Source organism: Hylobates moloch, unplaced genomic scaffold, assembly GCF_009828535.3.
Source record: "Hylobates moloch isolate HMO894 unplaced genomic scaffold, HMol_V3 SCAFFOLD_18, whole genome shotgun sequence".
Lineage (NCBI taxonomy): Eukaryota > Metazoa > Chordata > Mammalia > Primates > Hylobatidae > Hylobates > Hylobates moloch.
Window position 1 is genome coordinate 69,188,728 of NW_026652293.1, and position 15,526 is coordinate 69,204,253.

Here is a 15,526-nt window from a genome sequence, read left to right on the forward strand (position 1 = left end):
GACCCCCGGAGACGCAAAGACGATGGCAACAGCGTTAACAACTAATTACAGTACCGGCGACCGCGCCAAGGCTTTCCTTCCACCCTCATTCCGCAGATATCCGGAAAACTCTTACCCTCCCTCGATATGCCGCCCCCATCCGCAGCCACATCAAGCGGCTCTGTGCTCCTCCTTACCTGGAACTGGGAATTTGGGTATATCTTGGAAGGCAACAACTCTTCACAGCAGTTCCCACATGGTACCAACGAGCCCAACCCTCACCCGGAAACCTAAAGCATGCTGTAGAGCAGCTTCCGGCTGCAGGCGCTACGGCAAGTGAAGAGGTTCAAGCTTGCCGGGAGTGCTACGAGACAGCTCCGCCTCCCGAGACGAAAGCCCGCCCCTCAGCCCGCCGGACTCAGGCTCAAGTCTGAGCTTCGCCTCTGTATCTCCGGTCTAGCGGTCTGCGCTGCGGCTTGTGTTTGAAGCTTTCGGTCTCTGGATGGGCCTTCTGTGGGTTTTAAGGATCCGTAGCCGGAATCATTCATTCAGTATATATCCAGCCTTTACTAGGTGCCAGCAGCACCGCGTAGTGCTGAAAGCTACAGGTTGTGAAGTCACGTGGTTTGGGTTCAAATCCTGGCGCTGGCGCCTTGTCGGCCGGGGTAACGCCACCAAATTATTTCATCTCTCTGAGCTCGTTACTTACTCTACAAAGTGGGAAGAGGCCGAGTTTGTCGTGAGATGAGCTTCTGCTCCTAGTGCAAACCGATCTATAAGTGCTGGACTCCACCGCCCCAGAGCTTGGGGGAGATCTTGTCACTCCTCTTTGTTTCCATTCCCGAGGGGTATATGGCATGTATTTTTTTCTTTCAAAACGAATCCTAGTCAGGCGCAGCCTGTAGTCCCAGCACTTTGGGAAGCTGAGGCTGGCTGATCACCTGAGGTCAGGAGTTCGGGACCAGCCTGGCCAACATAGCCAAAACCCGTCTCTAATAAAAATAAAAGAATTAGCCGGATGTGGTGGCGGGCGCCTGTAATCCCAGCTACTAGGAAAGCTGAGGCAGAACAATCGCTGGAACCCGGGAGTCGGAGGTTGCAGTGAGCCAAGATCGCACCACTGCACTCCACAGAGCGAGACTGTCTCAATAAATAAATTAATCGAATCCTGTTGAGGTATAATTTACAAACAATGGTTGCACCCACGTCAGTGGAAGAGTTTCATGACTTTTAGCAAATGCATGTATAGGTGTAATGACCTCCCCAGTCAAAATCACAGTTTCCATCGCCCCTAAAAGTTGTCTCTTGCCTGTTTGCGAAGATTCCCGCAACCACTGGTCTTCTTGGCGTCACTACAAATAGTGTTGCGGAAGAGTATCCTTATGTATGAATATACCTAATCTGTTTCCAAAACACTGGTATGCGCTAGAACTAGGACGAACTGACGTCTTCCAGACAAAGGAGTGAGATCGGTTGCTCTGTCTTTTCTGGATGCATTTATTTCCCTGAAGAGCTCTGCGAGGCCAGGGGGTCAAGTCTTTCTGTAACCGTCTTTCCTGGAGAATGTCGGAAACACGGCTACAAATTTGGAGGCCCTGGTTTTCTATACTTCATGCAGATTCTCTCCCATTTACAGAGTCTTTTGTTGTTGGTTTGCTTTAAAAGCATTGAAAACAACCAAATATTTTCTTCAGTTGTTAATATTTCTACTGACCGCTGACCGTTCATAATCTTCTTTTCATGTGGTGTTGAGTGCCTTGCAGAGAATAACATGAAAATTCTAGTAGTACCTATTTCATTCTTACGAACATATCTCTCAAAGGAATTTTTTTTTTCTTTCTAACGTGTCACATGAATTTTACCTTTACAGAAGCAATCAGCTTTCGGTACTTTATAAGAAATGAACACCAGGTCTGTTTTATCGATAAGATAATTTGCTTTTTTTGCTTAAAAAATACCCTATATATTTTTTAAAAGCTTTAGTAAGTGAAACTTTAAAAAGTGCTACAAAGATTTGACTCAGTCCTTTCTATGTCAGCTGTGATGGTATATAGTGCTATGCCGAATTTTACTTTGGAAAGTAAAAAGGAAAACAAGTCAGATGTTCGTAAATGTAATTTATTTTTTAAAAAAGCTTTGGTTTTAAAAAATGTAATAATCTTGAATTATATATTTTTACCCATTTTAAAAGAATTATTTGGATTTGTTCTGATTATTACGTCCTCGAACTTTCTAATTATGTGCCTGTCTCACAGATTATTCAATTGAGGACCAGAACAAACTTAATTTCTCATGTTTTTGAATTTAAAATACCAGTTATAGGTCTTAGGTACTCTGCAATTCTCCTACCTAATAATCCTTTTCATGGCTTTTGCTGTTTATAATTATTAAATCCATAATTTTAGCCACAATTGACATGTATTTCTTGATATAAGGAAAAACATTGTTTTCAGAGACGACATTTTAACCATACATTCTTTTGTTCTGATTGGCGAGGGAGTTCTCACAGTAGTGTGGTCAATTCTAGTCCTCATTTCAATCACTGTTCATGGCACGGACTTTACCTTAAAAAAAGCAAATTTGTAAGAATGATTTGAATGAGTTTTTTAAAAGGATATTCTCCCTCTCCTACCCCACTGCCCCTTGTAATCCAGAGTGCAGATACCTTGATTCATTCCATGTGTGCTTATAACAGGCCGAGGGTATGGAGGTGAACGAGAGACTGAGGTCTTTCGGTGAAACCCCGTCTCTACTAAAAATACCAAAAAATTAGCCGGGCGTGGTGGCGGACGCCTGTAGTCCCAGCTACTCGGAGAGGCTGAAACAGGAGAATGGCGTGAACCCGGGAGGCGGAGCTTGCAGTGAGCCGAAATGGCGCCACTGCACTCCAGCCTGGGCGACAGAGTGAGACTCCATCTCAAAAAAAAAAAAAGAGGAGACTGAGGTCTTTGCTCTTGTGCAATTTGCATTCCAGCAGGGAGGCAATACACAAACAGATAAACCGAAAACAACCAGGTAATGTGATAAGTGCTTGATGACAATAATACAAAGCCATATGATAGGAATGATTAGAAGGTGTCATTAGTTTGAGTTGTTGGCGACATTTAAACTGAGACCTGAATTTAATCTGAGACCTAACTTTAAGCTGAAACTTGAATTTAAGCTGAGATCTGAATGAGAAGTCTTGAAAAAATTGAGGTCATCCCAGGTAGGATTGATCTTGGCCTTTACTCCACTCCAATCACAAGGGATCCTTTCTGTCCGTCAGATGTGCCAAGCTGGTATTTTCTTCATAGCCACTATCACTACTTGAAATGACCTGATTTGTCTGTTTGTTTACCTGTTTATTTCTTGTATTCCCTCACTATAATACTGGCTTCAGCACGTTGGCATAAAGCCCATCCCTAAGATTTATGAAGCCTGAGAAAGAGTACAGATAGACTCACTGCTGCAGGTGTAAATATTTAAAAGTTATAAATTAACACATTATTAACTAGGATAGGCTATAACTCTCAATATTGGTGAGTAAACATGTATAATGGCAAAACAAAAATGTTTTTATATAGCTGAAAATCAGCAAAATCTGATTGCATTTAATTATTATCATACCCATCTGGGTGTCCTGTTGATTGGCTGATGATTTCGGATGAGTAATAAAGACATCTACAGTTAATACATTTCCTGTATATTTAGCCCATGAAAATTTACCTTCATTTCAGCAAAATTACCATGTATGCTGTGTAATCAAGATTTTCATGTAATTGTGTTCTATCAGAAATAATGATCACAAAGGATTAAAAATAAAATTTAATTATATTCAAAATGTATAAAGTTTGAATGTTTTAATAAAAATATAAATTAAATTAAAAAGCAATACATTACATCTTTTTCACTTGTTTCAAAAGATTTACCTTTCTTATAAGATGTAAAGTATAATTAATGACAACATTTTTTCTTTCTTTTGAGATGGAGTCTTGCTCTGTCGCCCAGGCTGGAGTGTGGCGGCGCGATCTCAGCTCACTGCAACCCCCTCTTCCCAGGTTCAAGCAATTCTCTGCCTCAGCTTCCCAAGTAGCTGGGATTACAGGTGCCTGCCACCACACCCAGCTAATTTTTGTATTTTTAGTAGAGACGGGGTTTAATTAGTGACAAAATTTTAAGTAAAATTATAAATAAATAAATAAATCTAAAGTTTTTTTTTTGGTAAATATTGCTTAATGAAATTGTTCATAAATTACTCACAAGCATATCATTCAATGTCCACCTAGTTGCCAGTGTAAAGAATTTGTATCACCCTTTGTTCATGTTATGTCTGTATCTACCTAATTTCAAACTTCAGAGTCATGTGAATTGTTTAATATTGTTAAATGTTCCTCAGCAACCATATCTGATTGTTGAGAATTCTACACTAATTGCTGAGTATATCCAGAACCATAAATTGGGGGGGGTCGGGGGGGAAAGGAAATAAGAAATTACATGTTTGGAACTACTTAGATATACTACTTTATAATGCAAAAATACGTTCATGTAGTTTGAAAGGAAGAGTGTGACAAATTAACTTTTCTTTTCTCTTACCTAAGCATTTCTGTATCCAGCATCCTGGTTGGGTCCTGGCCAGGTGCGGTGGCTCATGCCTGTAATCCCAGCACTTTGGAGGCTGAGGCAGGCAGATCACCTGAGGTCAGGAGTTTGAGACCAGCCTGGCCAACATGGTGAAACCCCGTCTCTACTAATAATACTAATCCCAACTCTACTAAAAAAAAATTGGCCGGGCGTGGTGGCGCATGCCTGTAATCCCAGCTACTAGGGAGGCTGAGGCAGGAGAATCTCTTGAACCGGGAGGTGGAGGTTGCAGTGAGCCAAGATTGCACCATTTGCACTCCAGCCTGGGCAACAAGAGCGAAACTCTGTCTCAAAAATAAAACGAAACAAAAAACAAACAAAAAGACAAATTCTCCCTATGCTCTTAAGCAGCGTCCAGAAATAGCACAATCCACGGATATTCAGGGTTTCAGGCAGGGTTGCCTTTTACTTTCAGGACATGGGACAAGAGACCTATTTCCCATAAGCTTAAATGTATAAATCATGAGGGTCTATGTTTAGGTTTATAGGTTATGCCACAGTAGTACTAAATGGCAGGTTTTGAAAGGCAGGTTCCCACATTTTTAAGCAAATTTATTTTGTATGATTTGTGATACGCAGAGACCAGGATCTAAGGATGATGTTGAAGACTTTCTCACGTTTACTACTAAATCCTAACTACCAAATAAAGTACCTGGAACGTGGTTAACAATACATATTTATCGACCGACTGAATGAATGAATGTAAATGTGCGTAAGCTGTATCTGTATCTCCTTCCTGTTCAAGAAATGTGAATCAGAATGCAAGTGAATAAGTGTAGCATTATTATAGGAATAACTTAGAATTATTCTAACTATAATAAAAGTAAAAGTTTTCAGAAACTTCAAAGTTTTATTATTAGTAGAGTATTTACATCATATATCACAACTGATGGGATACTGTCCACTTGAAAACAAATCTGTTGCTGGGCTCAGTGGCTCACGCTTGTAAACCCAGCAGGTTGAGAGGCCAAGGGTGGCATATCGCTTGAGCCCAGGAATTCAAGACCAGTCTGAGCAACATGAGGAAACTCCACCTCTACAAAGAGCACAAAAATTAGCCGGGCATGGTAGCACGCACCTACCCGGGAGGCTGAAAATGGGAGGATCAGTTGAGCCTGGGAGGCGGAGGTTGAAGTGAGCTGAAATTGCACCACTGAACTCCAGCCTGGGCACCAGAGGAAGTCTCAAAAAGTAAAAATTAAAAAAAGAAAGAAAAATAACGAGAAAACAAATAGGATGTATGTTATTGGCAATGTAAAGTCAACATATGAAATCTACATTTTGGCAATATGCTAAAAAATACTTGACTAGTTAAATGATTGAGAAGTATGTGTTTCGTCATATTGCATCCCCAACAAATTTATTTGCATTTTTATAAACTTGAGCATTTGTGCTCTTGCTACCAAAAAATTTATAATTATTTTTTCTGGTTATTTTGAAATGTGCTGGCAGGGAGCTAGGAAATAAAAAAAAAAAAAAAAAAAAAAAAGATTTGGAAGTCAACAGGAGAAAGATCCTGAAACATCTTTGGAAACCAGCAGGTGGCACCAAAGCTTTTTCCTGACCCCAGAGGGCATTCAGCGGTATCCCCAGTTGCCTTATGCAAGTATCAGTTTTCACATTTTTTAAAATGGAAAATTATATACAGTTATCTAAAAATTGGTTCATGAACGCTTCCATGTGTCATAAAAATGCCATAAAAATAATGCCTTCAAAGGTTGTTTAGAGAACTACAGGACTTAACAATATTTAGATATTCTTGGCTAATGAGAATCATTCAAAGTCATTGTTTAATAAATACATTAAATTTAGATGTGAGTAGCCTGAATCCCTTTCTTCTCTCATCCTCACCACATTCTAAGTTAGCTTCTATTGACTATTTGCCACTGGGGACACTTCTTATTGATGAGGGCAATGATGAAGTAGAGAACTGGGAGAGCCAGCAGGTGAAACTAGCATATTTATCATATAAATATGGTAGCAAAGAATTATCCAGGACAGTTTTGGGGAGGAGGTAAGGCACAGAAGGACTTGGTTCTATGTGAGATGGTTTTGAAGGGAAATTTGGGACAGAAAGAGTTTTGGGAGGAAGTTAGAGAGAAGGGCAGCTCCCTGTGTGAGGTAATATTACATACTAGATAGTATGTATGGATTCTTCCTTAGGTATTCGTAAAAGACTTATGTGAAAATTTCAATTTATTTTTAGTTCTATTTGAGAGTGACTAGTATTTCTTTCTTTCTTTTTTTTTGAGATGGAGTTTCACTCTTGTCCCCCAGTGGTATGATCTCGGCTTACGGCAACCTCTGCCTCCCGGGTTCAAGAGATTCTCCTGCCTCAGCCTCCCAAGAAGCTGGGATTACAGGCGTCCACCACCACACCCGGCTAATTTTTGTATTTTTAGTAAAGACGGAGTTTCACCATGTTGGCCAGGCTAGTCTCAAACTCCTGACCTCAAGTGATCTACCTGCCTCAAACTCGCAAAGTGCTGGGATCAGGGCAGGTGTGAGCCACCATGCCCGGCCACTAGTATTTTTTATAGTGAAATTCTATGCTGTGGCTGGTTTCGAGACACAGTAAGCCAGTCTAGTTTTATGTGGGTTATTGGAAGAAAGAGACAAAAATATCAGTATTTCCTAGTTACATGATTATATACCTAGAAAAGCCAAGGATTCCATTCTATAAACAGCTGGAATTAGTATGGAATATAGGAAACTAGGCAGCGCAAGTATACACACACAGATGCATACATACATGTGCTGCCAACATTAATCTACAACTGTAGGAAAATAAACTGACCAGAAAAAGAGCCAATTTCCAATAGCAACACACACACATGCAGTACCTGAGGGTAAATTAAACTTATAAGAAGATCTTCATGAATAAAGCTATAAAACCTTATGGAAAATTAAAACAAAAGGTTTTTGAGTGAGTGGAGAAGATGGATTGTTATATTAGATGGATTGTTATGTTCCTGGGTAGGAAAATTAATGTATAAAATGCTTATTTGCCAACCCCAAGTTAATTTACATATTTAATTCAGTCTCAAGAAAAATCCCAGAGTGGTTTTTCAAATTTGACAAAATGATTCCAAAGTGTATATAAAAGGATAAGTATACTAGAATACCTTTAAAAAATTCTCGGAGAAACATTTAATGGAAAAATATAATAGGGTATATTAGCATTATCAGATATTAAAAATATGTGGCAAAGCAGCAGAAGGTAAAGGAGTATAGTTCTAGGGTAAAAACTGACAAATAGATCCCCAGGACCAAATAGCTAATTCAGAAATGGACTCCAATATATGTGAGTATTTAAGATAGCACAAAGGAAACATAAAAAAAACCATCAGGGCCGGGTGCAGTGACTCATGCCTGTAAGTAACCCCAGCACTTCGGGAGGCCAAGGTGGGTGGATCACCTGATGTCAGGAGTTCGAGACCAGCCTGGCCAACATGGCAAAACTGTGTCTTTACTAAAAATACAAAAATTAGCTGGTTATGGTGACCGGCGCCTGTAATCCCAGCCACTGGGGAGGCTGAGGCAGGAGAATTGCTTGAAACCGGGAGGTGGAGATTGCAGTGAGCTGAGATTGTGCCACTGCAGTCCAGCCTGGGTGACAGTGAGACTCCGTCTCAAAAATAAATAAATAAAAAACCATCAGGGAAGAAAATGTTTACTGATTAATGTTGGGTTAAGTAATTTTGGTGGAATAAAAATACAACAATAGATATCCATCTCAATCTATACACAAGAATGGAATCCAGAGTACCTAAATAAATTACAGTTTTGAACAGGATGGAGTAACAGAGATCATATTTATTCTCCCACTGGAAGTAACGAAAAAATGGATGCAATGTATGAAACAACAGTTTTTAAGACTCTATCATCAGGCAACTAAGTTACTAATGAGGCCCAGAGAGATAGGAAATAAATGAGGTGAGCCTAGGAGTGCCCCAGTTTACTGCCTTGGGAGAGTTTCCAGACAGCCCAAGGAGGAAACCCAGGCAGAGCACAATAAACCCTCTGAGCTGAAGAATATTCAGCTGAGTACTGGTCAGGTCTTCCTTGTGGGAACACTACCCAAAGCTGATGAAAGAATCACCTGAAAGGATTAGAGGAAGCAATACCTACATTCACAGAGCTGGGAATAGAGCCTGTTCCTACCAGTGAGATTGAAAATCTCATGATTCACAGTGTTGTGCAAAGTATACTGAGGGGTCTGGCCTCACAAGTGAGGAATAATTAGCCCTAGACCAAGCACTGCTCTGGACCCACCTAATATATCTCAAAGCAAAACCTGAAAGGTAAAGCCATTTCCAAGAGACCTAGCCACATTCTAGACCAATGCTCAAGAATATCTATAGGACATACAAAAATATCCAACACCCAACAAGGTAAATTCCCCAGTGTCTGGGATCCAATAAAAACATTACAAAGCATGTACAACCTAAGAAAATACTACCATCATGAGGAGAAGCACCCATTGAAACTGACCCAGAAATGACGCAGGTGTTAGAATTAGTCAACAAAGACAATTAGTATAACTATATTCCATATGTTCAAAAAGTTAAATAGAAACATGGAAGATTTTTTTAAAGAGACCTACATTGAACTACTATAGAAGAAAACTATAATGTATGAGACGAAAAATACACTGGATGAGAAGAATGGCAAAGTAGATATTACAGAGGAAAATATTAGTGAAGTTGAAAGCATAGCAACAGAAACTATCCAAAATGAAACATATAAACACACAGAGAAAAGAGAATTTTTTTGAAATAAACTAAGCAACAATAAATTATGGGACAACTTCAATGGACTAATCTATGTGTAATTGGAGTGCCCAAAAGAGGCGGGGGGACAAAATATATTTAAGGAGAAAATGGCCATTTTCCAGGCTTGAAAAAAAATGACCAATTCATATATCCAAGAAAGTCAATAAACACCCACATAAGAAACAGGAAAAAAACGACCTCAAAGCTCATTATACTCAAAATGCTAAAGAAGTTAGATAAAAACTTAGATAGTAGAAAAAGAAGAAATAATAGAATTGCATATTTATCAATTTTAAGGAGACTATGAGAGACAACGTCTTAGAAGTTTCAGAAAAAAAAAATTGAGGAAAAGATCAGCAGATGTAACTACATATAAACTAAAAATTCAAGTATGTTCTACTTTTTAAAATAATGCATAAACAAATTAAACAAATTGAAGAGACAAACAATAGAGTAGAAAACAACAAATGTAGAAGATAAAGGAATAATATTACATATGCATATTTGTATGTATATAATACACATCCCATAATAATAATTAGAAAAACACTAAGATTTTAATAAACTGCCAAAACAATAACCAAAAGATTCACACACAACAAATCTAACTATTAAATTTACAGGAAAATGTTCAACTCTGTTAGAAAGAATAATGTAAAGAATAATTTGTAGATTAGAATAATGCACTTTATACCAAAGAAATTAGAAAACTTTTAAAGCAATAGTTTTATAAAGCAATGTTATTTATTATTTCATAATGATAATTTAAGATTTAGTAATATTATTTAAAGTAATATTATTTATTCCTGGAAAAGGCATATTTTAATTCATATTTTCATGGATTGCCAGTGATAGTATAAAGTGGTATCACCCTTTCAGAAGCAATTTGGAACTATGCATCAGGGACTCAACATATGTTCATACCCATGAATTTACTGATTCCATTTCTGGAAATCTTTTTTTTTTTTTTCTGAGCTAGAGTCTTACTGTGTCACCCAGGCTGGAGTGCAGTGGCACAATCTCGGCTCACTGCAACCTCTGCCTCCCAGGTTCAAGCAATTCTCCTTGCCTCAGCCTCCCAAGTAGCTGGGATTACAGGTGCCCACCACCACATCCGGCTAATTTTTGTATTTTTAGTAGAGATAGGGTTTGGTCATGTTAGCCAGGCTGGTCTCGAACTCCTGACCTCAGGTGATCCACATGCCTCAGCCTCCCAAAGTGCTGGGATTACAGGCGTGAACTACCGTGTCTGGCCTCATTTCTGGAAGTCTTTAACAATCCTGGATTGTTAAAGACTGTATGGGATGGTGAATTTTAAAAATATATGGTTATATACAGCTAAGTATAAATACAATTAATGTAAGTATATGTATTTAAACATAAACTTATAAAAACAATAGTTTGACAGTTTTAAACAAAAATAATCAAGGATTCTTTTTCTAATTTATCTATTGGTACCCATGATTTTTTTACATGATGTCATTTTCCCTTTTAAATCAGCCTCTAATATTTAAACCTTGATATATATAGTTAAAATTTTTTTCCCATAAATGACTCCACATAAATTACTTGTTAGAGACTATATATTAACAATTATTTAAATACCAATGCACATTTTGGGTTATGCTATTTTAAAGACTTTTTTTTTTTTAGACTGAGATCAAAGAGCTTACTTTGAAGAAGACATTCAGTTCTAAGAGCCAGGTTTCTATAACAGAAGACATAATGGAATGAATTTACTCCTTTAAATGTACTTATAAAGACATTTGGAAATTTTTTATTATGTATCTCAGAGGACCTGTCTGTAAAAGTCATTGTACATGTAAAAATTTTGAGTTACAAGTGAATTGCAAACTTTAAAGAATTTAAGGTCTTAATTAAAGGGTAATATATTTATATCTAATGCCATTATTATTTTTACTTTCAGAAAGTTAAATGGAGGGATACATCACATCCAAAAACTTCAACATTGGACAGGTCAAAATTATGTGAACATTTTGAAGGTTGGAAGGATGATGGTATGTATACCTTTAAGAAACTACTTTAATGGGTACTAGCAAAGTGAGTCCTATCATACTTCACACATATCATTAATTTTGTGCTTTCATTGAATGTGCTTTCAAATGTTTCAAAAGGTTTCAGAATCTTTAGGGAACCATGGTTATTGTACAAGCAGCATATCAAAGACTATAAAAATAACGATAAGATACCTCTCATGCCTCGTTCTTCCAGTAATAAGGAGTTTGGGATCACTGTGCCCATTGACATTTTTCTCAGAGACGTGATTTGTTAGTAGTTTGCATAATTTGTAAGTGTAGCTTATTTGTCAAAACAGTACTTTGTAGTAATCTGTGCCAAGATCACCAATAAAATGAGTCTTCAAGTAATTTCAGATTCATCACTATGTCATTCAAGGCAAGTCAATTCAATGAACCTTAACTACACCTCTACAATATGCCTGGCACTTTAATAAATGATAGAAAGATGGCCAATATACAGGGCCCATGGTTAGACAGAAAGAAGCCTTAGGAGAGTCTGGTACAGAAAGGAGGCAGGTCAGATAAACCATGCCAACCATCAGGGTTATAGAGATCAAGGGCATGGAGGGGTCAACCTTCCCTGGGGATCATCTTTCCAGGGAAGATGACATTTGAACTGCATCTTGAAAGGTTGACTAGAAACAAGCCAGAGGATGATACTCCAGGGGACAAATCATTCCGGGCAGTGGGTTGGCATGTAAAAGGCACAGAGACATGAAGCAGAGCATTCGAGGAACTACCAGACTGATCGCACTAGTCCATGGGGTGCACTAGAAGGAAAAACCAAGGAATCAGTTGGAACAAGTGATGGAGGTCAGAAATGGAAGATGTTCTAAATTGCAGGTGGTTGATTCTGGCCAAGGAGTGGAGGTTACATTGGAGCAGCAGTAACGTGCTGATCGCAATAGTTCAATACTGGTGTTAACATTTTAGTAAGTTTCCCTATGGATACCATTTTAAAATAATTTCTTCCATTTTACAGTATAATTGATTGAAATTAAAAGGGTTAAGGGTTTTAAAACTGCACAAGAATTTTATGAAATAAAAAGAGCCATCAGAAAGGAAGACATTACACAAAAACTAATGGTAACTAAGAAAGCCTTTGCAGCGCTTAGGGGTAGCTCACTAGTGCCTTAAATCTAAGCCAAACTGCCACTCAAAAGACACTGTAACACTAAATGGAAGAACTGCATGCTCAAGCCAGAAGGGCACATCAATCAAACTAACTTTCCCCTGGTAGATTTTCCATTGCTCTGTCATAATCTTTTTTTTCCCCCTTAGGGCTAACTGAAAGTTAGATTAGCATTAGTGCAATATCTATGTGTCCAAAATGTAGACAGAAAGAAGACATTAGATTAGATGGTTTCATCAGCACAATTATTATTATTCCTTATAGAGTCCCTGCCAAATGCTGGATTTTGCAAAGCCAGAACTTTTTAGATGAAATACTAAGCTTCTGTCCTTGCCTTATAATAAGCAGTGTTAAAGAATTAAATATTTTTAGACTTTGTGTGTGTGTGTGTGTGTGTGTGTGTTATGTTTTCTCTATTTTGGCTAAACTTGCTGAAAATAGCAACATTTGTCTTCCTTCACTTCAGATAAGATTGACAGGTGGCACTGTCTACATCTCATCTACCTGGATGCCTTCTACCCCGCCTCCTCTGGAACTCTCAGTAGAAACTCTCAGGTCTGGGAATTGTAGCTTCACAGATGAGTCAGGAAGGGCCCAGAAGAGTCCACTGAGACACCAGACATTTATGTCTTTAGGTAAAGCAATTATGTTTTCCACAGTTCTGCAGCATTTTCAAGGTGGGAACGTCCTCAGAGACCATGCTATTCAGCTCTTCATTATATAGATGAAGAAAGTTTCAGTAAAATTCCATTTTCACTGATTAGATTGGCAGAGTATAAAAAAGATTTACAATATTCAGTGGTGGTGAAGCTGTAAAGGGGAGCATCTTCATACCTGTTGAGGAAAACATCAAGCTCTACATTTTTGGAGGGCAGTTTGGCACTACCTGTACAATAGTTTTTTTTGAGACAGGGTCTCACTGTGTCATCTGGGCTGAGTGCAGTGGTTCAATCACGGCTCATTGCAGCTTTGACTTCCCAGGCTCAAGTGATCCTCCCACCTCAGCCTCCTGAGTAGTTGGGACTATAGGTATACACCACTATGCCTGGATAATTTTTGATTTTTTTGTAGAGATGGGGTCTTGATATGTTGCCCAGGCTGGTCTAAAACTCCTGGACTCAAGCAGTTCCCCTGCCTCAGCCTCCCAAAGTACTGAGATTACAGGTGTGAGCCACCATGCGCTGCCACAAATTTAAAATACATATAGACTTTGACTCAGCAATTCTATTTTTAAAAATTTATTTATTTACTTTATTTGATGTTGAGACAGGGTTTCGCTCTGTCACCCAGGCTGGAGTGCAGCGGCGTGATCATGGCTCACTGCATCCTCGATCTCCCAGGCTCAAGTGATCCTTTCAGCAAGTGATCCTCCCACCTTAGCCTCCCAAGGAGCTGGGAGTACAGGTGTGTGCCACAACACCTGGCTAACTTTTTAATATTTTGTAGAGACGGGGTTTTTCCATGTTGCCCAGGCTGGTCTTGAACTCCTGAGTTCAAGCGATCTGCCCATCTCAACCTGCCAAAGTGCTGGGATTACAGGCACGAACCAGCAATTCCATTTTCGGAAAGTTATCTTAAAGAATCCTAATACATATGCATAAGGATATATGTATAGATGTACTTACTGAAAAATTTTTAGATGGTAAAAATTTAGGGTCAATCTAAATGTCCATTGGTGATGGGAATTGTTAAATAAATGAAAGTATCTCTGTGCCATGAAATATAAGACTGCAGCAGGAAAGAATGTCCATGACATACTGTTAAGTGGAAAAAGCAAGTTAGAGGACAATAGAGTCTGATTCCATTTTTATAAAAAATATTTAAATGCTTATAGAGAAATACACAGAGTGATATATACCAAATTTTTAACAGAGATTACATCATGAGGTAGACGCAGAGAGTGAGGCAAAGTACATTTTTACTTTATATACTTAAATATTGCTTAAAATTTTTGTAATAAGCATGTATTACTTTTGTCCTTTATTTAGGAAGAAAAATCTGAGACTCAGATAAATGAAATAACTTGTTCAAATCACTCAAATGGTTAGTGACAAAGACAGGACTAGCCCCCAGGTTTCAAATCCAAGTCCAGTGCTTTTTCTACCAAACCAAGATCTTAAGAGACATTTACCTGAACCTCTGGCTTTCTGTAGATCTAGTCAGATTTTGTATTTCTTCATAAAGTAAATAAAATAGATAATTTACTGCTCTTATCAAGACATATAAATTTCTGAACCTCTAAACCAACAGTGTATTCCTCTTTAGATTTTTTCTCTATATTCTTTGGTTATTCCCAAAGAAATATTCACTTACAGTTACTAGAATGACCAATTTTGACCACTTCCCTAACCACTAATCCACAAACACAGGATTGAAATCACACGTTGGGGTCGGGCATGGTGGCTCATGCCTTTGATCCCAGCACTTTGGGAGGCTGAGGCGGGCAGATCACCTGAGGTCAGGAGTTCAAGAACAGCCTGGCCAATGTGGCAAAACCCAGTCTCTACTAAAAAAATACAAAAATTAGCCAGGTGTGGTGGCAGGCGCCTGTAATCCCAGCTACTCAGGAGGCTGAGGCAGGAGAATCATTTGAACCCAGGAGGCGGAGGTTTCAGTGAGCCGAGATCATTGCACTCCAGCCTGACTGACAGAGCAAGACTCCATCTCAAAAACAGAAACAAAAGAGAAAAGAAAGAAATCACACGTTGGATATTATTCTCTAGCTGAACAGAAGACCCAGACTTTTCCAACAGTGTACAGATGTCTATTTGCAAACTACAGAGGAATTTGCTATCATGTTTCTTCATCTGTTCTTAGACTATCTTCTGCAGTCTTACTCAACTACAGTCGTTATTTTTAGCTGCATTTTGGTATTCACGATGGATAGCACCACTGCTCTCCATTAAATTAACTTCAATATATGAACTTTTGGTTTACCTTAAAATCTACAGCAATGTTAGCTTTTCCCATATGTTTGT

At 38.5% G+C, this 15,526-nt stretch overlaps 1 protein-coding gene across 2 annotated transcripts in view; it reads right to left on the bottom strand.

The window, feature by feature from the left end:
- Positions 1-274, bottom strand: part of HEATR1 (HEAT repeat containing 1) — a 53,738-nt gene extending 53,464 nt beyond the window's left edge. For both annotated transcript variants that reach the window (XM_032136304.2, XM_058430462.1), the window contains exon 1: positions 177-274. The gene's annotated coding sequence lies outside the window, so the exon portion shown is untranslated. The remainder of the gene's footprint in view (positions 1-176) is intronic.
- Positions 275-15,526: the final 15,252 nt, after the last annotated feature.